Source organism: Electrophorus electricus, chromosome 13 (genome assembly GCF_041902795.1).
Source record: "Electrophorus electricus isolate QZ-2024a chromosome 13, ASM4190279v1, whole genome shotgun sequence".
NCBI classification, from domain to species: Eukaryota; Metazoa; Chordata; class Actinopteri; order Gymnotiformes; family Gymnotidae; genus Electrophorus; species Electrophorus electricus.
The window spans coordinates 19,752,765-19,776,628 of NC_137509.1; the positions used below are offsets into that span (position 1 = coordinate 19,752,765).

A 23,864-nucleotide genomic window follows, 5' to 3' on the forward strand; every position below is an offset into this window, starting at 1 on the left:
CTTTCAAGCTGACATGCTCAAATGTGAAGTGCAGTGATTAATAAAAAAAACTATCTGTTAGCACCTGGGAATAGCAGATGCTGTACGTTTTTTTTGCATCACTTTCATTTACTCTCCAACTCACATGCCTGAATGTGAAGTGCAGTGATTCCTCAAAAATCTATCTGTTAGCACCTTGGACTACGAGATGCTGTAAGCTTCTCTTGCATCACTTTAATTTACTTTCAAGATGACATGCTAGGATGTGAAGTGCAGTGATTAATTAAAAAAACTATCTGTTAGCACCTGGGAATAGCAAATGCTGTAAGTTTTTGTTGCATCACTTTACTTTAATCTGCAACTGACAAGCTTGTATGTGAAGTGTACAGATTAAATAGAAATATTTTAGTACCAGGGAATAGCAGGTGCTGTAAGATTGTTTGCATCCCTTTAATTTATGTTCAAGCTATCATGTTCAAATTTGAAGTGCAGTGAATAATTAGTGCCTCCGTATACCAGCTCCGTATTGTAAGCTTTTATTGCATCATTTAATTACATTCAAGATAACATTCTAGAATGTCAAGTGCAGGGATTAATAAAAAAAATTGTCAGATTGGTCTTTGATCATATTTGCTATGATTAGGCAATTTGAGTAAGTGTTTAAGGCTTACGGCCACACCAGCTTGAGAACGCCCAATCTCATCTGACCTTGGAAGCTAAGCAAGATTGGGCCTGAATAGTACTGAGGTGGGACCCTACCTAGGAATACCAGGTGCTGTAAGCTTTTCTTGCATCACTTTAATTTACTTTCAAGCTGACATGCTCAAATGTGAAGTGCAGTGATTAATAAAAAAAACTATCTGTTAGCACCTGGGAATAGCAGATGCTGTAAGTTTTTTTTGCATCACTTTCATTTACTCTCCAACTCACATGCCTGAATGTGAAGTGCAGTGATTCCTCAAAAATCTATCTGTTAGCACCTTGGACTACGAGATGCTGTAAGCTTCTCTTGCATCACTTTAATTTACTTTCAAGATGACATGCTAGGATGTGAAGTGCAGTGATTAATTAAAAAAACTATCTGTTAGCACCTGGGAATAGCAAATGCTGTAAGTTTTTGTTGCATCACTTTACTTTAATCTGCAACTGACAAGCTTGTATGTGAAGTGTACAGATTAAATAGAAATATTTTAGTACCAGGGAATAGCAGGTGCTGTAAGATTGTATTGCATCCCTTTAATTTATGTTCAAGCTATCATGTTCAAATTTGAAGTGCAGTGAATAATTAACTCAAACTATCTGTTAGCACCTGGGAATAGCAGATGCTGTAAGTTTTTTTTTGCATCACTTTCATTTACTCTCCAACCTACATGCCTGAATGTGAAGTGCAGTGATTCATCAAAAAACTATATGTTAGCACATTGGACTACGAGATGCTGTAAGCTTCTCTTGCATCACTTTAATTTACTGTCAAGATGACATGCTAGGATGTGAAATGCAGTGATTAATTAAAAAAACTATCTGTTAGCACCTGGGAATAGCAGATGCTGTAAGTTTTTGTTGCATCACTTTACTTTAATCTGCAACTGACAAGCTTGTATGTGAAGTGTACAGATTAAATAGAAATATTTTAGTACCAGGGAATAGCAGGTGCTGTAAGATTGTTTGCATCCCTTTAATTTATGTTCAAGCTATCATGTTCAAATTTGAAGTGCAGTGAATAATTAGTGCCTCAGTATACCAGCTCCGTATTGTAAGCTTTTATTGCATCATTTAATTACATTCAAGATAACATTCTAGAATGTCAAGTGCAGGGATTAATAAAAAAAATTGTCAGATTGGTCTTTGATCATATTTGCTATGATTAGGCAATTTGAGTAATTGTTTAAGGCTTACGGCCACACCAGCTTGAGAACGCCCAATCTCATCTGACCTTGGAAGCTAAGCAAGTTTGGGCCTGAATAGTACTGAGGTGGGACCCTACCTAGGAATACCAGGTGCTGTAAGCTTTTCTTGCATCACTTTAATTTACTTTCAAGCTGACATGCTCAAATGTGAAGTGCAGTGATTAATAAAAAAAACTATCTGTTAGCACCTGGGAATAGCAGATGCTGTAAGTTTTTTTTGCATGACTTTCATTTACTCTCCAACTCACATGCCTGAATGTGAAGTGCAGTGATTCCTCAAAAATCTATCTGTTAGCACCTTGGACTACGAGATGCTGTAAGCTTCTCTTGCATCACTTTAATTTACTTTCAAGATGACATGCTAGGATGTGAAGTGCAGTGATTAATTAAAAAAACTATCTGTTAGCACCTGGGAATAGCAGATGCTGTAAGTTTTTGTTGCATCACTTTACTTTAATCTGCAACTGACAAGCTTGTATGTGAAGTGTACAGATTAAATAGAAATATTTTAGTACCAGGGAATAGCAGGTGCTGTAAGATTGTTTGCATCCCTTTAATTTATGTTCAAGCTATCATGTTCAAATTTGAAGTGCAGTGAATAATTAGTGCCTCCGTATACCAGCTCCATATTGTAAGCTTTTATTGCATCATTTAATTACATTCAAGATAACATTCTAGAATGTCAAGTGCAGGGATTAATAAAAAAAATTGTCAGATTGGTCTTTGATCATATTTGCTATGATTAGGCAATTTGAGTAAGTGTTTAAGGCTTACGGCCACACCAGCTTGAGAACGCCCAATCTCATCTGACCTTGGAAGCTAAGCAAGATTGGGCCTGAATAGTACTGAGGTGGGACCCTACCTAGGAATACCAGGTGCTGTAAGCTTTTCTTGCATCACTTTAATTTACTTTCAAGCTGACATGCTCAAATGTGAAGTGCAGTGATTAATAAAAAAAACTATCTGTTAGCACCTGGGAATAGCAGATGCTGTAAGTTTTTTTTGCATCACTTTCATTTACTCTCCAACTCACATGCCTGAATGTGAAGTGCAGTGATTCCTCAAAAATCTATCTGTTAGCACCTTGGACTACGAGATGCTGTAAGCTTCTCTTGCATCACTTTAATTTACTTTCAAGATGACATGCTAGGATGTGAAGTGCAGTGATTAATTAAAAAAACTATCTGTTAGCACCTGGGAATAGCAGATGCTGTAAGTTTTTGTTGCATCACTTTACTTTAATCTGCAACTGACAAGCTTGTATGTGAAGTGTACAGATTAAATAGAAATATTTTAGTAGCAGGGAATAGCAGGTGCTGTAAGATTGTTTGCATCCCTTTAATTTATTTTCAAGCTATCATGTTCAAATTTGAAGTGCAGTGAATAATTAACTCAAACTATCTGTTAGCACCTGGGAATAGCAGATGATGTAAGTTTTTTTTGCATCACTTTCATTTACTCTCCAACTCACATGCCTGAATGTGAAGTGCAGTGATTCATCAAAAAACTGTCTGTTAGTGCCTCCGTATACAAGATGTTGTAAGCTTTTATTGCATCATTTAATTTACATTCAAGATAACATTCTAGAACGTCAAGTGCAGGGATTAATAAAAAAAATTGTCAGATTGGTCTTTGATCATATTTGCTATGATTAGGCAATTTGAGTAAGTGTTTAAGGCTTACGGCCACACCAGCTTGAGAACGCCCAATCTCATCTGACCTTGGAAGCTAAGCAAGTTTGGGCCTGGATAGTACTGAGGTGGGACCCTACCTAGGAATACCAGGTGCTGTAAGCTTTTCTTGCATCACTTTAATTTACTTTCAAGCTGACATGCTCAAATGTGAAGTGCAGTGATTAATATAAAAAACTATCTGTTAGCACCTGGGAATAGCAGATGCTGTAAGTTTTTTTTGCATCACTTTCATTTACTCTCCAACTCACATGCCTGAATGTGAAGTGCAGTGATTCATCAAAAAACTGTCTGTTAGTGCCTCCGTATACCAGATGTTGTAAGCTTTTATTGCATCATTTAATTTACATTCAAGATAACATTCTAGAATGTCAAGTGCAGGGATTAATAAAAAAAATTGTCAGATTGGTCTTTGATCATATTTGCTATGATTAGGCAATTTGAGTAAGTGTTTGAGGCTTACGGCCACACCAGTTTGAGCATGCCCAATCTCATCTGACCTTGGAAGCTAAGCAAGTTTGGGCCTGGATACTACTGAGGTGGGACCCTACCTAGGAATACCAGGTGCTGTAAGCTTTTCTTGCATCACTTTAATTTACTTTCAAGCTGACATGCTCAAATGTGAAGTGCAGTGATTAATAAAAAAAACTATCTGTTAGCACCTGGGAATAGCAGATGCTGTAAGTTTTTTTTGCATCACTTTCATTTACTCTCCAACTCACGTGCCTGAATGTGAAGTGCAGTGATTCATCAAAAAACTATCTGTTAGCACCTTGGACTACGAGATGCTGTAAGCTTCTCTTGCATCACTTTAATTTACTTTCAAGATGACATGCTAGGATGTGAAGTGCAGTGATTAATAAAAAAAACTATCTGTTAGCACCTGGGAATAGCAGATGCTGTAAGTTTTTTTTGCATCACTTTCATTTACTCTCCAACTCACATGCCTGAATGTGAAGTGCAGTGATTCCTCAAAAATCTATCTGTTAGCACCTTGGACTACGAGATGCTGTAAGCTTCTCTTGCATCACTTTAATTTACTTTCAAGATGACATGCTAGGATGTGAAGTGCAGTGATTAATTAAAAAAACTATCTGTTAGCACCTGGGAATAGCAGATGCTGTAAGTTTTTGTTGCATCACTTTACTTTAATCTGCAACTGACAAGCTTGTATGTGAAGTGTACAGATTAAATAGAAATATTTTAGTACCAGGGAATAGCAGGTGCTGTAAGATTGTTTGCATCCCTTTAATTTATTTTCAAGCTATCATGTTCAAATTTGAAGTGCAGTGAATAATTAACTCAAACTATCTGTTAGCACCTGGGAATAGCAGATTTTGTAAGTTTTTTTTGCATCACTTTCATTTACTCTCCAACTCACATGCCTGAATGTGAAGTGCAGTGATTCATCAAAAAACTGTCTGTTAGTGCCTCCGTATACAAGATGTTGTAAGCTTTTATTGCATCATTTAATTTACATTCAAGATAACATTCTAGAACGTCAAGTGCAGGGATTAATAAAAAAAATTGTCAGATTGGTCTTTGATCATATTTGCTATGATTAGGCAATTTGAGTAAGTGTTGAAGGCTTACGGCCACACCAGCTTGAGAACGCCCAATCTCCTCTGACCTTGGAAGCTAAGCAAGTTTGGGCCTGGATAGTACTGAGGTGGGACCCTACCTAGGAATACCAGGTGCTGTAAGCTTTTCTTGCATCACTTTAATTTACTTTCAAGCTGACATGCTCAAATGTGAAGTGCAGTGATTAATATAAAAAACTATCTGTTAGCACCTGGGAATAGCAGATGCTGTAAGTTTTTTTTGCATCACTTTCATTTACTCTCCAACTCACATGCCTGAATGTGAAGTGCAGTGATTCATCAAAAAACTGTCTGTTAGTGCCTCCGTATACCAGATGTTGTAAGCTTTTATTGTATCATTTAATTTACATTCAAGATAACATTCTAGAATGTCAAGTGCAGGGATTAATAAAAAAAATTGTCAGATTGGTCTTTGATCATATTTGCTATGATTAGGCAATTTGAGTAAGTGTTTGAGGCTTACGGCCACACCAGTTTGAGCATGCCCAATCTCATCTGACCTTGGAAGCTAAGCAAGTTTGGGCCTGGATACTACTGAGGTGGGACCCTACCTAGGAATACCAGGTGCTGTAAGCTTTTCTTGCATCACTTTAATTTACTTTCAAGCTGACATGCTCAAATGTGAAGTGCAGTGATTAATAAAAAAAACTATCTGTTAGCACCTGGGAATAGCAGATGCTGTAAGTTTTTTTTGCATCACTTTCATTTACTCTCCAACTCACGTGCCTGAATGTGAAGTGCAGTGATTCATCATAAAACTGTCTGTTACTTCCTCCGTATACCAGATGTTGTAAGCTTTTATTGCATCATTTAATTTACATTCAAGATAACATTCTAGAATGTCAATTGCAGGGATTAATAAAAAAAATTGTCAGATTGGTCTTTGATCATATTTGCTATGATTAGGCAATTTGAGTAAGTGTTTAAGGCTTACGGCCACACCAGTTTGAGAATGCCCAATCTCATCTGACCTTGGAAGCTAAGCAAGTTTGGGCCTGGATAGTACTGAGGTGGGACCCTACCTAGGAATACCAGGTGCTGTAAGCTTTTCTTGCATCACTTTAATTTACTTTCAAGCTGACATGCTCAAATGTGAAGTGCAGTGATTAATAAAAAAAACTATCTGTTAGCACCTGGGAATAGCAGATGCTGTAAGTTTTTTTTGCATCACTTTCATTTACTCTCCAACTCACATGCCTGAATGTGAACTGCAGTGATTCCTCAAAAATCTATCTGTTAGCACCTTGGACTACGAGATGCTGTAAGCTTCTCTTGCATCACTTTAATTTACTTTCAAGATGACATGCTAGGATGTGAAGTGCAGTGATTAATTAAAAAAACTATCTGTTAGCACGTGGGAATAGCAAATGCTGTAAGTTTTTGTTGCATCACTTTACTTTAATCTGCAACTGACAAGCTTGTATGTGAAGTGTACAGATTAAATAGAAATATTTTAGTACCAGGGAATAGCAGGTGCTGTAAGATTGTATTGCATCCCTTTAATTTATGTTCAAGCTATCATGTTCAAATTTGAAGTGCAGTGAATAATTAACTCAAACTATCTGTTAGCACCTGGGAATAGCAGATGCTGTAAGTTTTTTTTGCATCACTTTCATTTACTCTCCAACTCACATGCCTGAATGTGAAGTGCAGTGATTCATCAAAAAACTATATGTTAGCACATTGGACTACGAGATGCTGTAAGCTTCTCTTGCATCACATTAATTTACTGTCAAGATGACATGCTAGGATGTGAAATGCAGTGATTAATTAAAAAAACTATCTGTTAGCACCTGGGAATAGCAGATGCTGTAAGTTTTTGTCGCATCACATTACTTTAATCTGCAACTGACAAGCTTGTATGTGAAGTGTACAGATTAAATAGAAATATTTTAGTACCAGGGAATAGCAGGTGCTGTAAGATTGTTTGCATCCCTTTAATTTATGTTCAAGCTATCATGTTCAAATTTGAAGTGCAGTGAATAATTAGTGCCTCAGCATACCAGCTCCGTATTGTAAGCTTTTATTGCATCATTTAATTACATTCAAGATAACATTCTAGAATGACAAGTGCAGGGATTAATAAAAAAAATTGTCAGATTGGTCTTTGATCATATTTGCTATGATTAGGCAATTTGAGTAAGTGTTTAAGGCTTACGGCCACACCAGCTTGAGAACGCCCAATCTCATCTGACCTTGGAAGCTAAGCAAGTTTGGGCCTGAATAGTACTGAGGTGGGACCCTACCTAGGAATACCAGGTGCTGTAAGCTTTTCTTGCATCACTTTAATTTACTTTCAAGCTGACATGCTCAAATGTGAAGTGCAGTGATTAATAAAAAAAACTATCTGTTAGCACCTGGGAATAGCAGATGCTGTAAGTTTTTTTTGCATCACTTTCATTTACTCTCCAACTCACATGCCTGAATGTGAAGTGCAGTGATTCCTCAAAAATCTATCTGTTAGCACCTTGGACTACGAGATGCTGTAAGCTTCTCTTGCATCACTTTAATTTACTTTCAAGATGACATGCTAGGATGTGAAGTGCAGTGATTAATTAAAAAAACTATCTGTTAGCACCTGGGAATAGCAGATGCTGTAAGTTTTTGTTGCATCACTTTACTTTAATCTGCAACTGACAAGCTTGTATGTGAAGTGTACAGATTAAATAGAAATATTTTAGTACCAGGGAATAGCAGGTGCTGTAAGATTGTTTGCATCCCTTTAATTTATTTTCAAGCTATCATGTTCAAATTTGAAGTGCAGTGAATAATTAACTCAAACTATCTGTTAGCACCTGGGAATAGCAGATTTTGTAAGTTTTTTTTGCATCACTTTCATTTACTCTCCAACTCACATGCCTGAATGTGAAGTGCAGTGATTCATCAAAAAACTGTCTGTTAGTGCCTCCGTATACAAGATGTTGTAAGCTTTTATTGCATCATTTAATTTACATTCAAGATAACATTCTAGAACGTCAAGTGCAGGGATTAATAAAAAAAATTGTCAGATTGGTCTTTGATCATATTTGCTATGATTAGGCAATTTGAGTAAGTGTTGAAGGCTTACGGCCACACCAGCTTGAGAACGCCCAATCTCCTCTGACCTTGGAAGCTAAGCAAGTTTGGGCCTGGATAGTACTGAGGTGGGACCCTACCTAGGAATACCAGGTGCTGTAAGCTTTTCTTGCATCACTTTAATTTACTTTCAAGCTGACATGCTCAAATGTGAAGTGCAGTGATTAATATAAAAAACTATCTGTTAGCACCTGGGAATAGCAGATGCTGTAAGTTTTTTTTGCATCACTTTCATTTACTCTCCAACTCACATGCCTGAATGTGAAGTGCAGTGATTCATCAAAAAACTGTCTGTTAGTGCCTCCGTATACCAGATGTTGTAAGCTTTTATTGTATCATTTAATTTACATTCAAGATAACATTCTAGAATGTCAAGTGCAGGGATTAATAAAAAAAATTGTCAGATTGGTCTTTGATCATATTTGCTATGATTAGGCAATTTGAGTAAGTGTTTGAGGCTTACGGCCACACCAGTTTGAGCATGCCCAATCTCATCTGACCTTGGAAGCTAAGCAAGTTTGGGCCTGGATACTACTGAGGTGGGACCCTACCTAGGAATACCAGGTGCTGTAAGCTTTTCTTGCATCACTTTAATTTACTTTAAAGCTGACATGCTCAAATGTGAAGTGCAGTGATTAATAAAAAAAACTATCTGTTAGCACCTGGGAATAGCAGATGCTGTAAGTTTTTTTTGCATCACTTTCATTTACTCTCCAACTCACGTGCCTGAATGTGAAGTGCAGTGATTCATCATAAAACTGTCTGTTACTTCCTCCGTATACCAGATGTTGTAAGCTTTTATTGCATCATTTAATTTACATTCAAGATAACATTCTAGAATGTCAATTGCAGGGATTAATAAAAAAAATTGTCAGATTGGTCTTTGATCATATTTGCTATGATTAGGCAATTTGAGTAAGTGTTTAAGGCTTACGGCCACACCAGTTTGAGAATGCCCAATCTCATCTGACCTTGGAAGCTAAGCAAGTTTGGGCCTGGATAGTACTGAGGTGGGACCCTACCTAGGAATACCAGGTGCTGTAAGCTTTTCTTGCATCACTTTAATTTACTTTCAAGCTGACATGCTCAAATGTGAAGTGCAGTGATTAATAAAAAAAACTATCTGTTAGCACCTGGGAATAGCAGATGCTGTAAGTTTTTTTTGCATCACTTTCATTTACTCTCCAACTCACATGCCTGAATGTGAACTGCAGTGATTCCTCAAAAATCTATCTGTTAGCACCTTGGACTACGAGATGCTGTAAGCTTCTCTTGCATCACTTTAATTTACTTTCAAGATGACATGCTAGGATGTGAAGTGCAGTGATTAATTAAAAAAACTATCTGTTAGCACGTGGGAATAGCAAATGCTGTAAGTTTTTGTTGCATCACTTTACTTTAATCTGCAACTGACAAGCTTGTATGTGAAGTGTACAGATTAAATAGAAATATTTTAGTACCAGGGAATAGCAGGTGCTGTAATATTGTATTGCATCCCTTTAATTTATGTTCAAGCTATCATGTTCAAATTTGAAGTGCAGTGAATAATTAACTCAAACTATCTGTTAGCACCTGGGAATAGCAGATGCTGTAAGTTTTTTTTGCATCACTTTCATTTACTCTCCAACTCACATGCCTGAATGTGAAGTGCAGTGATTCATCAAAAAACTTTCTGTTAGTGCCTCCGTATACCAGATGTTGTAAGCTTTTATTGCATCATTTAATTTACATTCAAGATACCATTCTAGAATGTCAAGTGCAGGGATTAATAAAAAAAATTGTCAGATTGGTCTTTGATCATATTTGCTATGATTAGGCAATTTGAGTAAGTGTTGAAGTCTTACGGCCACACCAGCTTGAGAACGCCCAATCTCATCTGACCTTGGAAGCTAAGCAAGTTTGGGCCTGTATAGTACTGAGGTGGGACCCTACCTAGGAATACCAGGTGCTGTAAGCTTTTCTTGCATCACATTAATTTACTTTCAAGCTGACATGCTCAAATGTGAAGTGCAGTGATTAATAAAAAAAACTATCTGTTAGCACCTGGGAATAGCAGATGCTGTAAGTTTTTTTTGCATCACTTTCATTTACTCTCCAACTCACATGCCTGAATGTGAAGTGCAGTAATTCCTCAAAAATCTATCTGTTAGCACCTTGGACTACGAGATGCTGTAAGCTCCTCTTGCATCACTTTAATTTACTTTCAAGATGACATGCTAGGATGTGAAGTGCAGTGATTAATTAAAAAAACTATCTGTTAGCACCTGGGAATAGCAAATGCTGTAAGTTTTTGTTGCATCACTTTACTTTAATCTGCAACTGACAAGCTTGTATGTGAAGTGTACAGATTAAATAGAAATATTTTAGTACCAGGGAATAGCAGGTGCTGTAAGATTGTATTGCATCCCTTTAATTTATGTTCAAGCTATCATGTTCAAATTTGAAGTGCAGTGAATAATTAACTCAAACTATCTGTTAGCACCTGGGAATAGCAGATGCTGTAAGTTTTTTTTGCATCACTTTCATTTACTCTCCAACTCACATGCCTGAATGTGAAGTGCAGTGATTCATCAAAAAACTATATGTTAGCACATTGGACTACGAGATGCTGTAAGCTTCTCTTGCATCACTTTAATTTACTGTCAAGATGACATGCTAGGATGTGAAATGCAGTGATTAATTAAAAAAACTATCTGTTAGCACCTGGGAATAGCAGATGCTGTAAGTTTTTTTTGCATCACTTTCATTTACTCTCCAACTCACATGCCTGAATGTGAAGTGCAGTGATTCCTCAAAAATCTATCTGTTAGCACCTTGGACTACGAGATGCTGTAACCTTCTCTTGCATCACTTTAATTTACTTTCAAGATGACATGCTAGGATGTGAAGTGCAGTGATTAATTAAAAAAACTATCTGTTAGCACCTGGGAATAGCAGATGCTGTAAGTTTTTGTTGCATCACTTTACTTTAATCTGCAACTGACAAGCTTGTATGTGAAGTGTACAGATTAAATAGAAATATTTTAGTACCAGGGAATAGCAGGTGCTGTAAGATTGTATTGCATCCCTTTAATTTATGTTCAAGCTATCATGTTCAAATTTGAAGTGCAGTGAATAATTAACTCAAACTATCTGTTAGCACCTGGGAATAGCAGATGCTGTACGTTTTTTTTGCATCACTTTCATTTACTCTCCAACTCACATGCCTGAATGTGAAGTGCAGTGATTCATCAAAAAACTGTCTGTTAGTGCCTCCGTATACCAGATGTTGTAAGCTTTTATTGCATCATTTAATTTACATTCAAGATAACATTCTAGAATGTCAAGTGCAGGGATTAATAAAAAAAATTGTCAGATTGGTCTTTGATCATATTTGCTATGATTAGGAAATTTGAGTAAGTGTTTAAGGCTTACGGCCACACCAGCTTGAGAACGCCCAATCTCATCTGACCTTGGAAGCTAAGCAAGTTTGGGCCTGGATAGTACTGAGGTGGGACCCTACCTAGGAATACCAGGTGCTGTAAGCTTTTATTGCATCACTTTAATTTACTTTCAAGCTGACATGCTCAAATGTGAAGTGCAGTGATTAATAAAAAAAACTATCTGTTAGCACCTGGGAATAGCAGATGCTGTAAGTTTTTTTTGCATCACTTTCATTTACTCTCCAACTCACATGCCTGAATGTGAAGTGCAGTGATTCATCAAAAACTATCTGTTAGCACCTTGGACTACGAGATGCTGTAAGCTTTTCTTGAATCACTTTAATTTACTGTCAAGATGACATGCTAGGATGTGAAATGCAGTGATTAATTAAAAAAACTATCTGTTAGCACCTGGGAATAGCAGATGCTGTAAGTTTTTGTTGCATCACTTTACTTTAATCTGCAACTGACAAGCTTGTATGTGAAGTGTACAGATTAAATAGAAATATTTTAGTAGCAGGGAATCGCAGGTGCTGTAAGATTGTATTGCATCCCTTTAATTTATGTTCAAGCTATCATGTTCAAATTTGAAGTGCAGTGAATAATTAACTCAAACTATCTGTTAGCACCTGGGAATAGCAGATGTTGTACGTTTTTTTTGCATCACTTTCATTTACTCTCCAACTCACATGCCTGAATGTGAAGTGCAGTGATTCATCAAAAAACTGTCTGTTAGTGCCTCCGTATACCAGATGTTGTAAGCTTTTATTGCATCATTTAATTTACATTCAAGATAACATTCTAGAATGTCAAGTGCAGGGATTAATAAAAAAAATTGTCAGATTGGTCTTTGATCATATTTGCTATGATTAGGCAATTTGAGTAAGTGTTTGAGGCTTACGGCCACACCAGTTTGAGCATGCCCAATCTCATCTGACCTTGGAAGCTAAGCAAGTTTGGGCCTGGATAGTACTGAGGTGGGACCCTACCTAGGAATACCAGGTGCTGTAAGCTTTTCTTGCATCATTTTAATTTACTTTCAAGCTGACATGCTCAAATGTGAAGTGCAGTGAATAATTAACTCAAACTATCTGTTAGCACCTGGGAATAGCAGATGCTGTAAGTTTTTTTTGCATCACTTTCATTTACTCTCCAACTCACATGCCTGAATGTGAAGTGCAGTGATTCATCAAAAAACTATATGTTAGCAAATTGGACTACGAGATGCTGTAAGCTTCTCTTGCATCACTTTAATTTACTGTCAAGATGACATGCTAGGATGTGAAATGCAGTGATTAATTAAAAAAACTATCTGTTAGCACCTGGGAATAGCAGATGCTGTAAGTTTTTGTTGCATCACTTTACTTTAATCTGCAACTGACAAGCTTGTATGTGAAGTGTACAGATTAAATAGAAATATTTTAGTACCAGGGAATAGCAGGTGCTGTAAGATTGTATTGCATCCCTTTAATTTATGTTCAAGCTATCATGTTCAAATTTGAAGTGCAATGAATAATTAACTCAAACTATCTGTTAGCACCTGGGAATAGCAGATGCTGTAAGTTTTTTTTGCATCACTTTCATTTACTCTCCAACTCACATGCCTGAATGTGAAGTGCAGTGATTCATCAAAAAACTATATGTTAGCACATTGGACTACGAGATGCTGTAAGCTTCTCTTGCATCACTTTAATTTACTGTCAAGATGACATGCTAGGATGTGAAATGCAGTGATTAATTAAAAAAACTATCTGTTAGCACCTGGGAATAGCAGATGCTGTAAGTTTTTGTTGCATCACTTTACTTTAATCTGCAACTGACAAGCTTGTATGTGAAGTGTACAGATTAAATAGAAATATTTTAGTACCAGGGAATAGCAGGTGCTGTAAGATTGTTTGCATCCCTTTAATTTATGTTCAATCTATCATGTTCAAATTTGAAGTGCAGTGAATAATTAGTGCCTCAGTATACCAGCTCCGTATTGTAAGCTTTTATTGCATCATTTAATTACATTCAAGATAACATTCTAGAATGTCAAGTGCAGGGATTAATAAAAAAAATTGTCAGATTGGTCTTTGATCATATTTGCTATGATTAGGCAATTTGAGTAAGTGTTTAAGGCTTACGGCGACACCAGCTTGAGAACGCCCAATCTCATCTGACCTTGGAAGCTAAGCAAGTTTGGGCCTGAATAGTACTGAGGTGGGACCCTACCTAGGAATACCAGGTGCTGTAAGCTTTTCTTGCATCACTTAATTTACTTTCAAGCTGACATGCTCAAATGTGAAGTGCAGTGATTAATAAAAAAACTATCTGTTAGCACCTGGGAATAGCAGATGCTGTAAGTTTTTTTTGCATCACTCTCATTTAATCTCCAACTCACATGCCTGAATGTGAAGTGCAGTGATTCCTCAAAAATCTATCTGTTAGCACCTTGGACTACGAGATGCTGTAAGCTTCTCTTGCATCACTTTAATTTACTTTCAAGATGACATGCTAGGATGTGAAGTGCAGTGATTAATTAAAAAAACTATCTGTTAGCACCTGGGAATAGCAAATGCTGTAAGTTTTTGTTGCATCACTTTACTTTAATCTGCAACTGACAAGCTTGTATGTGAAGTGTACAGATTAAATAGAAATATTTTAGTACCAGGGAATAGCAGGTGCTGTAAGATTGTATTGCATCCCTTTAATTTATGTTCAAGCTATCATGTTCAAATTTGAAGTGCAGTGAATAATTAACTCAAACTATCTGTTAGCACCTGGGAATAGCAGATGCTGTAAGTTTTTTTTGCATCACTTTCATTTACTCTCCAACTCACATGCCTGAATGTGAAGTGCAGTGATTCATCAAAAAACTATATGTTAGCACATTGGACTACGAGATGCTGTAAGCTTCTCTTGCATCACTTTAATTTACTCTCAAGATGACATGCTAGGATGTGAAATGCAGTGATTAATTAAAAAAACTATCTGTTAGCACCTGGGAATAGCAGATGCTGTAAGTTTTTGTTGCATCACTTTACTTTAATCTGCAACTGACAAGCTTGTATGTGAAGTGTACAGATTAAATAGAAATATTTTAGTACCAGGGAATAGCAGGTGCTGTAAGAATGTATTGCATCCCTTTAATTTATGTTCAAGCTATCATGTTCAAATTTGAAGTGCAATGAATAATTAACTCAAACTATCTGTTAGCACCTGGGAATAGCAGATGCTGTAAGTTTTTTTTGCATCACTTTCATTTACTCTCCAACTCACATGCCTGAATGTGAAGTGCAGTGATTCATCAAAAAACTATATGTTAGCACATTGGACTACGAGATGCTGTAAGCTTCTCTTGCATCACTTTAATTTACTGTCAAGATGACATGCTAGGATGTGAAATGCAGTGATTAATTAAAAAAACTATCTGTTAGCACCTGGGAATAGCAGATGCTGTAAGTTTTTGTTGCATCACTTTACTTTAATCTGCAACTGACAAGCTTGTATGTGAAGTGTACAGATTAAATAGAAATATTTTAGTACCAGGGAATAGCAGGTGCTGTAAGATTGTTTGCATCCCTTTAATTTATGTTCAAGCTATCATGTTCAAATTTGAAGTGCAGTGAATAATTAGTGCCTCCGTATACCAGCTCCGTATTGTAAGCTTTTATTGCATCATTTAATTACATTCAAGATAACATTCTAGAATGTCAAGTGCAGGGATTAATAAAAAAAATTGTCAGATTGGTCTTTGATCATATTTGCTATGATTAGGCAATTTGAGTAAGTGTTTAAGGCTTACGGCCACACCAGATTGAGAACGCCCAATCTCATCTGACCTTGGAAGCTAAGCAAGTTTGGGCCTGAATAGTACTGAGGTGGGACCCTACCTAGGAATACCAGGTGCTGTAAGCTTTTCTTGCATCACTTTAATTTACTTTCAAGCTGACATGCTCAAATGTGAAGTGCAGTGATTAATAAAAAAAACTATCTGTTAGCACCTGGGAATAGCAGATGCTGTAAGTTTTTTTTGCATCACTTTCATTTACTCTCCAACTCACATGCCTGAATGTGAAGTGCAGTGATTCCTCAAAAATCTATCTGTTAGCACCTTGGACTACGAGATGCTGTAAGCTTCTCTTGCATCACTTTAATTTACTTTCAAGATGACATGCTAGGATGTGAAGTGCAGTGATTAATTAAAAAAACTATCTGTTAGCACCTGGGAATAGCAAATGCTGTAAGTTTTTGTTGCATCACTTTACTTTAATCTGCAACTGACAAGCTTGTATGTGAAGTGTACAGATTAAATAGAAATATTTTAGTACCAGGGAATAGCAGGTGCTGTAAGATTGTATTGCATCCCTTTAATTTATGTTCAAGCTATCATGTTCAAATTTGAAGTGCAGTGAATAATTAACTCAAACTATCTGTTAGCACCTGGGAATAGCAGATGCTGTAAGTTTTTTTTGCATCACTTTCATTTACTCTCCAACTCACATGCCTGAATGTGAAGTGCAGTGATTCATCACAAAACTATATGTTAGCACATTGGACTACGAGATGCTGTAAGCTTCTCTTGCATCACTTTAATTTACTGTCAAGATGACATGCTAGGATGTGAAATGCAGTGATTAATTAAAAAAACTATCTGTTAGCACCTGGGAATAGCAGATGCTGTAAGTTTTTGTTGCATCACTTTACTTTAATCTGCAACTGACAAGCTTGTATGTGAAGTGTACAGATTAAATAGAAATATTTTAGTACCAGGGAATAGCAGGTGCTGTAAGATTGTTTGCATCCCTTTAATTTATGTTCAAGCTATCATGTTCAAATTTGAAGTGCAGTGAATAATTAGTGCCTCCGTATACCAGCTCCGTATTGTAAGCTTTTATTGCATCATTTAATTACATTCAAGATAACATTCTAGAATGTCAAGTGCAGGGATTAATAAAAAAAATTGTCAGATTGGTCTTTGATCATATTTGCTATGATTAGGCAATTTGAGTAAGTGTTTAAGGCTTACGGCCACACCAGCTTGAGAACGCCCAATCTCATCTGACCTTGGAAGCTAAGCAAGTTTGGGCCTGAATAGTACTGAGGTGGGACCCTACCTAGGAATACCAGGTGCTGTAAGCTTTTCTTGCATCACTTTAATTTACTTTCAAGCTGACATGCTCAAATGTGAAGTGCAGTGATTAATAAAAAAAACTATCTGTTAGCACCTGGGAATAGCAGATGCTGTAAGTTTTTTTTGCATCACTTTCATTTACTCTCCAACTCACATGCCTGAATGTGAAGTGCAGTGATTCCTCAAAAATCTATCTGTTAGCACCTTGGACTACGAGATGCTGTAAGCTTCTCTTGCATCACTTTAATTTACTTTCAAGATGACATGCTAGGATGTGAAGTGCAGTGATTAATTAAAAAAACTATCTGTTAGCACCTGGGAATAGCAGATGCTGTAAGTTTTTTTTGCATCACTTTCATTTACTCTCCAACTCACATGCCTGAATGTGAAGTGCAGTGATTCATCAAAAAACTATATGTTAGCACATTGGACTACGAGATGCTGTAAGCTTCTCTTGCATCACTTTAATTTACTGTCAAGATGACATGCTAGGATGTGAAATGCAGTGATTAATAAAAAAAATTGTCAGATTGGTCTTTGATCATATTTGCTATGATTAGGCAATTTGAGTAAGTGTTTAAGGCTTACGGCCACACCAGCTTGAGAACGCCCAATCTCATCTGACCTTGGAAGCTAAGCAAGTTTGGGCCTGAATAGTACTGAGGTGGGACCCTACCTAGGAATACCAGGTGCTGTAAGCTTTTCTTGCATCACTTTAATTTACTTTCAAGCTGACATGCTCAAATGTGAAGTGCAGTGATTAATAAAAAAAACTATCTGTTAGCACCTGGGAATAGCAGATGCTGTAAGTTTTTTTTGCATCACTTTCATTTACTCTCCAACTCACATGCCTGAATGTGAAGTGCAGTGATTCCTCAAAAATCTATCTGTTAGCACCTTGGACTACGAGATGCTGTAAGCTTCTCTTGCATCACTTTAATTTACTTTCAAGATGACATGCTAGGATGTGAAGTGCAGTGATTAATTAAAAAAACTATCTGTTAGCACCTGGGAATAGCAAATGCTGTAAGTTTTTGTTGCATCACTTTACTTTAATCTGCAACTGACAAGCTTGTATGTGAAGTGTACAGATTAAATAGAAATATTTTAGTACCAGGGAATAGCAGGTGCTGTAAGATTGTTTGCATCCCTTTAATTTATGTTCAATCTATCATGTTCAAATTTGAAGTGCAGTGAATAATTAGTGCCTCAGTATACCAGCTCCGTATTGTAAGCTTTTATTGCATCATTTAATTACATTCAAGATAACATTCTAGAATGTCAAGTGCAGGGATTAATAAAAAAAATTGTCAGATTGGTCTTTGATCATATTTGCTATGATTAGGCAATTTGAGTAAGTGTTTAAGGCTTACGGCCACACCAGCTTGAGAACGCCCAATCTCATCTGACCTTGGAAGCTAAGCAAGTTTGGGCCTGAATAGTACTGAGGTGGGACCCTACCTAGGAATACCAGGTGCTGTAAGCTTTTCTTGCATCACTTTAATTTACTTTCAAGCTGACATGCTCAAATGTGAAGTGCAGTGATTAATAAAAAAAACTATCTGTTAGCACCTGGGAATAGCAGATGCTGTAAGTTTTTTTTGCATCACTTTCATTTACTCTCCAACTCACATGCCTGAATGTGAAGTGCAGTGATTCCTCAAAAATCTATCTGTTAGCACCTTGGACTACGAGATGCTGTAAGCTTCTCTTGCATCACTTTAATTTACTTTCAAGATGACATGCTAGGATGTGAAGTGCAGTGATTAATTAAAAAAACTATCTGTTAGCACCTGGGAATAGCAGATGCTGTAAGTTTTTTTTGCATCACTTTCATTTACTCTCCAACTCACATGCCTGAATGTGAAGTGCAGTGATTCATCAAAAAACTATATGTTAGCACATTGGACTACGAGATGCTGTAAGCTTCTCTTGCATCACTTTAATTTACTGTCAAGATGACATGCTAGGATGTGAAATGCAGTGATTAATAAAAAAAATTGTCAGATTGGTCTTTGATCATATTTGCTATGATTAGGCAATTTGAGTAAGTGTTTAAGGCTTACGGCCACACCAGCTTGAGAACGCCCAATCTCATCTGACCTTGGAAGCTAAGCAAGTTTGGGCCTGAATAGTACTGAGGTGGGACCCTACCTAGGAATACCAGGTGCTGTAAGCTTTTCTTGCATCACTTTAATTTACTTTCAAGCTGACATGCTCAAATGTGAAGTGCAGTGATTAATAAAAAAAACTATCTGTTAGCACCTGGGAATAGCAGATGCTGTAAGTTTTTTTTGCATCACTTTCATTTACTCTCCAACTCACATGCCTGAATGTGAAGTGCAGTGATTCCTCAAAAATCTATCTGTTAGCACCTTGGACTACGAGATGCTGTAAGCTTCTCTTGCATCACTTTAATTTACTTTCAAGATGACATGCTAGGATGTGAAGTGCAGTGATTAATTAAAAAAACTATCTGTTAGCACCTGGGAATAGCAAATGCTGTAAGTTTTTGTTGCATCACTTTACTTTAATCTGCAACTGACAAGCTTGTATGTGAAGTGTACAGATTAAATAGAAATATTTTAGTACCAGGGAATAGCAGGTGCTGTAAGATTGTTTGCATCCCTTTAATTTATGTTCAATCTATCATGTTCAAATTTGAAGTGCAGTGAATAATTAGTGCCTCAGTATACCAGCTCCGTATTGTAAGCTTTTATTGCATCATTTAATTACATTCAAGATAACATTCTAGAATGTCAAGTGCAGGGATTAATAAAAAAAATTGTCAGATTGGTCTTTGATCATATTTGCTATGATTAGGCAATTTGAGTAAGTGTTTAAGGCTTACGGCCACACCAGCTTGAGAACGCCCAATCTCATCTGACCTTGGAAGCTAAGCAAGTTTGGGCCTGAATAGTACTGAGGTGGGACCCTACCTAGGAATACCAGGTGCTGTAAGCTTTTCTTGCATCACTTTAATTTACTTTCAAGCTGACATGCTCAAATGTGAAGTGCAGTGATTAATAAAAAAAACTATCTGTTAGCACCTGGGAATAGCAGATGCTGTAAGTTTTTTTTGCATCACTTTCATTTACTCTCCAACTCACATGCCTGAATGTGAAGTGCAGTGATTCCTCAAAAATCTATCTGTTAGCACCTTGGACTACGAGATGCTGTAAGCTTCTCTTGCATCACTTTAATTTACTTTCAAGATGACATGCTAGGATGTGAAGTGCAGTGATTAATTAAAAAAACTATCTGTTAGCACCTGGGAATAGCAAATGCTGTAAGTTTTTGTTGCATCACTTTACTTTAATCTGCAACTGACAAGCTTGTATGTGAAGTGTACAGATTAAATAGAAATATTTTAGTACCAGGGAATAGCAGGTGCTGTAAGATTGTTTGCATCCCTTTAATTTATGTTCAATCTATCATGTTCAAATTTGAAGTGCAGTGAATAATTAGTGCCTCCGTATACCAGCTCCGTATTGTAAGCTTTTATTGCATCATTTAATTACATTCAAGATAACATTCTAGAATGTCAAGTGCAGGGATTAATAAAAAAAATTGTCAGATTGGTCTTTGATCATATTTGCTATGATTAGGCAATTTGAGTAAGTGTTTAAGGCTTACGGCCACACCAGCTTGAGAACGCCCAATCTCATCTGACCTTGGAAGCTAAGCAAGTTTGGGCCTGAATAGTACTGAGGTGGGACCCTACCTAGGAATACCAGGTGCTGTAAGCTTTTCTTGCATCACTTTAATTTACTTTCAAGCTGACATGCTCAAATGTGAAGTGCAGTGATTAATAAAAAAAACTATCTGTTAGCACCTGGGAATAGCAGATGCTGTAAGTTTTTTTTGCATCACTTTCATTTACTCTCCAACTCACATGCCTGAATGTGAAGTGCAGTGATTCCTCAAAAATCTATCTGTTAGCACCTTGGACTACGAGATGCTGTAAGATTCTCTTGCATCACTTTAATTTACTTTCAAGATGACATGCTAGGATGTGAAGTGCAGTGATTAATTAAAAAAACTATCTGTTAGCACCTGGGAATAGCAAATGCTGTAAGTTTTTGTTGCATCACTTTACTTTAATCTGCAACTGACAAGCTTGTATGTGAAGTGTACAGATTAAATAGAAATATTTTAGTACCAGGGAATAGCAGGTGCTGTAAGATTGTATTGCATCCCTTTAATTTATGTTCAAGCTATCATGTTCAAATTTGAAGTGCAGTGAATAATTAACTCAAACTATCTGTTAGCACCTGGGAATAGCAGATGCTGTAAGTTTTTTTTGCATCACTTTCATTTACTCTCCAACTCACATGCCTGAATGTGAAGTGCAGTGATTCATCAAAAAACTATATGTTAGCACATTGGACTAAGAGATGCTGTAAGCTTCTCTTGCATCACTTTAATTTACTGTCAAGATGACATGCTAGGATGTGAAATGCAGTGATTAATTAAAAAAACTATCTGTTAGCACCTGGGAATAGCAGATGCTGTAAGTTTTTGTTGCATCACTTTACTTTAATCTGCAACTGACAAGCTTGTATGTGAAGTGTACAGATTAAATAGAAATATTTTAGTACCAGGGAATAGCAGGTGCTGTAAGATTGTATTGCATCCCTTTAATTTATGTTCAAGCTATCATGTTCAAATTTGAAGTGCAATGAATAATTAACTCAAACTATCTGTTAGCACCTGGGAATAGCAGATGCTGTAAGTTTTTTTTGCATCACTTTCATTTACTCTCCAACTCACATGCCTGAATGTGAAGTGCAGTGATTCATCAAAAAACTATATGTTAGCACATTGGACTACGAGATGCTGTAAGCTTCTCTTGCATCACTTTAATTTACTGTCAAGATGACATGCTAGGATGTGAAATGCAGTGATTAATTAAAAAAACTATCTGTTAGCACCTGGGAATAGCAGATGCTGTAAGTTTTTGTTGCATCACTTTACTTTAATCTGCAACTGACAAGCTTGTATGTGAAGTGTACAGATTAAATAGAAATATTTTAGTACCAGGGAATAGCAGGTGCTGTAAGATTGTTTGCATCCCTTTAATTTATGTTCAAGCTATCATGTTCAAATTTGAAGTGCAGTGAATAATTAGTGCCTCCGTATACCAGCTCCGTATTGTAAGCTTTTATTGCATCATTTAATTACATTCAAGATAACATTCTAGAATGTCAAGTGCAGGGATTAATAAAAAAAATTGTCAGATTGGTCTTTGATCATATTTGCTATGATTAGGCAATTTGAGTAAGTGTTTAAGGCTTACGGCCACACCAGCTTGAGAACGCCCAATCTCATCTGACCTTGGAAGCTAAGCAAGTTTGGGCCTGAATAGTACTGAGGTGGGACCCTACCTAGGAATACCAGGTGCTGTAAGCTTTTCTTGCATCACTTTAATTTACTTTCAAGCTGACATGCTCAAATGTGAAGTGCAGTGATTAATAAAAAAAACTATCTGTTAGCACCTGGGAATAGCAGATGCTGTAAGTTTTTTTTGCATCACTTTCATTTACTCTCCAACTCACATGCCTGAATGTGAAGTGCAGTGATTCCTCAAAAATCTATCTGTTAGCACCTTGGACTACGAGATGCTGTAAGCTTCTCTTGCATCACTTTAATTTACTTTCAAGATGACATGCTAGGATGTGAAGTGCAGTGATTAATTAAAAAAACTATCTGTTAGCACCTGGGAATAGCAAATGCTGTAAGTTTTTGTTGCATCACTTTACTTTAATCTGCAACTGACAAGCTTGTATGTGAAGTGTACAGATTAAATAGAAATATTTTAGTACCAGGGAATAGCAGGTGCTGTAAGATTGTATTGCATCCCTTTAATTTATGTTCAAGCTATCATGTTCAAATTTGAAGTGCAGTGAATAATTAACTCAAACTATCTGTTAGCACCTGGGAATAGCAGATGCTGTAAGTTTTTTTTGCATCACTTTCATTTACTCTCCAACTCACATGCCTGAATGTGAAGTGCAGTGATTCATCACAAAACTATATGTTAGCACATTGGACTACGAGATGCTGTAAGCTTCTCTTGCATCACTTTAATTTACTGTCAAGATGACATGCTAGGATGTGAAATGCAGTGATTAATTAAAAAAACTATCTGTTAGCACCTGGGAATAGCAGATGCTGTAAGTTTTTGTTGCATCACTTTACTTTAATCTGCAACTGACAAGCTTGTATGTGAAGTGTACAGATTAAATAGAAATATTTTAGTACCAGGGAATAGCAGGTGCTGTAAGATTGTTTGCATCCCTTTAATTTATGTTCAAGCTATCATGTTCAAATTTGAAGTGCAGTGAATAATTAGTGCCTCCGTATACCAGCTCCGTATTGTAAGCTTTTATTGCATCATTTAATTACATTCAAGATAACATTCTAGAATGTCAAGTGCAGGGATTAATAAAAAAAATTGTCAGATTGGTCTTTGATCATAATTGCTATGATTAGGCAATTTGAGTAAGTGTTTAAGGCTTACGGCCACACCAGCTTGAGAACGCCCAATCTCATCTGACCTTGGAAGCTAAGCAAGTTTGGGCCTGAATAGTACTGAGGTGGGACCCTACCTAGGAATACCAGGTGCTGTAAGCTTTTCTTGCATCACTTTAATTTACTTTCAAGCTGACATGCTCAAATGTGAAGTGCAGTGATTAATTTAAAAAAACTATCTGTTAGCACCTGGGAATAGCAGATGCTGTAAGTTTTTTTTGCATCACTTTCATTTACTCTCCAACTCACATGCCTGAATGTGAAGTGCAGTGATTCCTCAAAAATCTATCTGTTAGCACCTTGGACTACGAGATGCTGTAAGCTTCTCTTGCATCACTTTAATTTACTTTCAAGATGACATGCTAGGATGTGAAGTGCAGTGATTAATTAAAAAAACTATCTGTTAGCACCTGGGAATAGCAAATGCTGTAAGTTTTTGTTGCATCACTTTACTTTAATCTGCAACTGACAAGCTTGTATGTGAAGTGTACAGATTAAATAGAAATATTTTAGTACCAGGGAATAGCAGGTGCTGTAAG

At 36.7% G+C, this 23,864-nt stretch overlaps 2 non-coding genes and 23 pseudogenes across 2 annotated transcripts; all 25 read left to right on the plus strand.

Moving 5' to 3' along the window:
* The first annotated feature begins 644 nt into the window (after positions 1–644).
* On the plus strand, positions 645–763 carry LOC145648339 (5S ribosomal RNA; annotated as a pseudogene).
* A 1,106-nt stretch (positions 764–1,869) lies between these two features.
* LOC145646425 (5S ribosomal RNA) lies at positions 1,870–1,988 on the plus strand (annotated as a pseudogene).
* Positions 1,989–2,654: 666 nt separating this feature from the next.
* LOC145648340 (5S ribosomal RNA) lies at positions 2,655–2,773 on the plus strand (annotated as a pseudogene).
* Positions 2,774–3,563: 790 nt separating this feature from the next.
* On the plus strand, positions 3,564–3,682 carry LOC145648441 (5S ribosomal RNA). The gene has a single exon (XR_014116462.1). It is a non-coding gene; the product is annotated as a 5S ribosomal RNA (ribosomal RNA).
* A 352-nt stretch (positions 3,683–4,034) lies between these two features.
* Positions 4,035–4,153, plus strand: LOC145650491 (5S ribosomal RNA; annotated as a pseudogene).
* Positions 4,154–5,164: 1,011 nt separating this feature from the next.
* Positions 5,165–5,283, plus strand: LOC145648184 (5S ribosomal RNA; annotated as a pseudogene).
* Positions 5,284–5,635: 352 nt separating this feature from the next.
* Positions 5,636–5,754, plus strand: LOC145650492 (5S ribosomal RNA; annotated as a pseudogene).
* Positions 5,755–6,106: 352 nt separating this feature from the next.
* On the plus strand, positions 6,107–6,225 carry LOC145648393 (5S ribosomal RNA; annotated as a pseudogene).
* Positions 6,226–7,330: 1,105 nt separating this feature from the next.
* LOC145646427 (5S ribosomal RNA) lies at positions 7,331–7,449 on the plus strand (annotated as a pseudogene).
* A 790-nt stretch (positions 7,450–8,239) lies between these two features.
* LOC145648185 (5S ribosomal RNA) lies at positions 8,240–8,358 on the plus strand (annotated as a pseudogene).
* A 352-nt stretch (positions 8,359–8,710) lies between these two features.
* On the plus strand, positions 8,711–8,829 carry LOC145650493 (5S ribosomal RNA; annotated as a pseudogene).
* A 352-nt stretch (positions 8,830–9,181) lies between these two features.
* LOC145648394 (5S ribosomal RNA) lies at positions 9,182–9,300 on the plus strand (annotated as a pseudogene).
* A 791-nt stretch (positions 9,301–10,091) lies between these two features.
* Positions 10,092–10,210, plus strand: LOC145648955 (5S ribosomal RNA; annotated as a pseudogene).
* Positions 10,211–11,661: 1,451 nt separating this feature from the next.
* LOC145648452 (5S ribosomal RNA) lies at positions 11,662–11,780 on the plus strand. Its single transcript, XR_014116463.1, has one exon. It is a non-coding gene; the product is annotated as a 5S ribosomal RNA (ribosomal RNA).
* A 790-nt stretch (positions 11,781–12,570) lies between these two features.
* Positions 12,571–12,689, plus strand: LOC145648992 (5S ribosomal RNA; annotated as a pseudogene).
* Positions 12,690–13,795: 1,106 nt separating this feature from the next.
* LOC145647970 (5S ribosomal RNA) lies at positions 13,796–13,914 on the plus strand (annotated as a pseudogene).
* Positions 13,915–15,456: 1,542 nt separating this feature from the next.
* LOC145648837 (5S ribosomal RNA) lies at positions 15,457–15,575 on the plus strand (annotated as a pseudogene).
* Positions 15,576–16,680: 1,105 nt separating this feature from the next.
* On the plus strand, positions 16,681–16,799 carry LOC145646428 (5S ribosomal RNA; annotated as a pseudogene).
* A 574-nt stretch (positions 16,800–17,373) lies between these two features.
* Positions 17,374–17,492, plus strand: LOC145646429 (5S ribosomal RNA; annotated as a pseudogene).
* Positions 17,493–18,158: 666 nt separating this feature from the next.
* On the plus strand, positions 18,159–18,277 carry LOC145646430 (5S ribosomal RNA; annotated as a pseudogene).
* A 574-nt stretch (positions 18,278–18,851) lies between these two features.
* Positions 18,852–18,970, plus strand: LOC145646431 (5S ribosomal RNA; annotated as a pseudogene).
* Positions 18,971–19,636: 666 nt separating this feature from the next.
* On the plus strand, positions 19,637–19,755 carry LOC145646432 (5S ribosomal RNA; annotated as a pseudogene).
* A 666-nt stretch (positions 19,756–20,421) lies between these two features.
* Positions 20,422–20,540, plus strand: LOC145646433 (5S ribosomal RNA; annotated as a pseudogene).
* A 1,544-nt stretch (positions 20,541–22,084) lies between these two features.
* On the plus strand, positions 22,085–22,203 carry LOC145646434 (5S ribosomal RNA; annotated as a pseudogene).
* Positions 22,204–23,308: 1,105 nt separating this feature from the next.
* On the plus strand, positions 23,309–23,427 carry LOC145646435 (5S ribosomal RNA; annotated as a pseudogene).
* Positions 23,428–23,864: the final 437 nt, after the last annotated feature.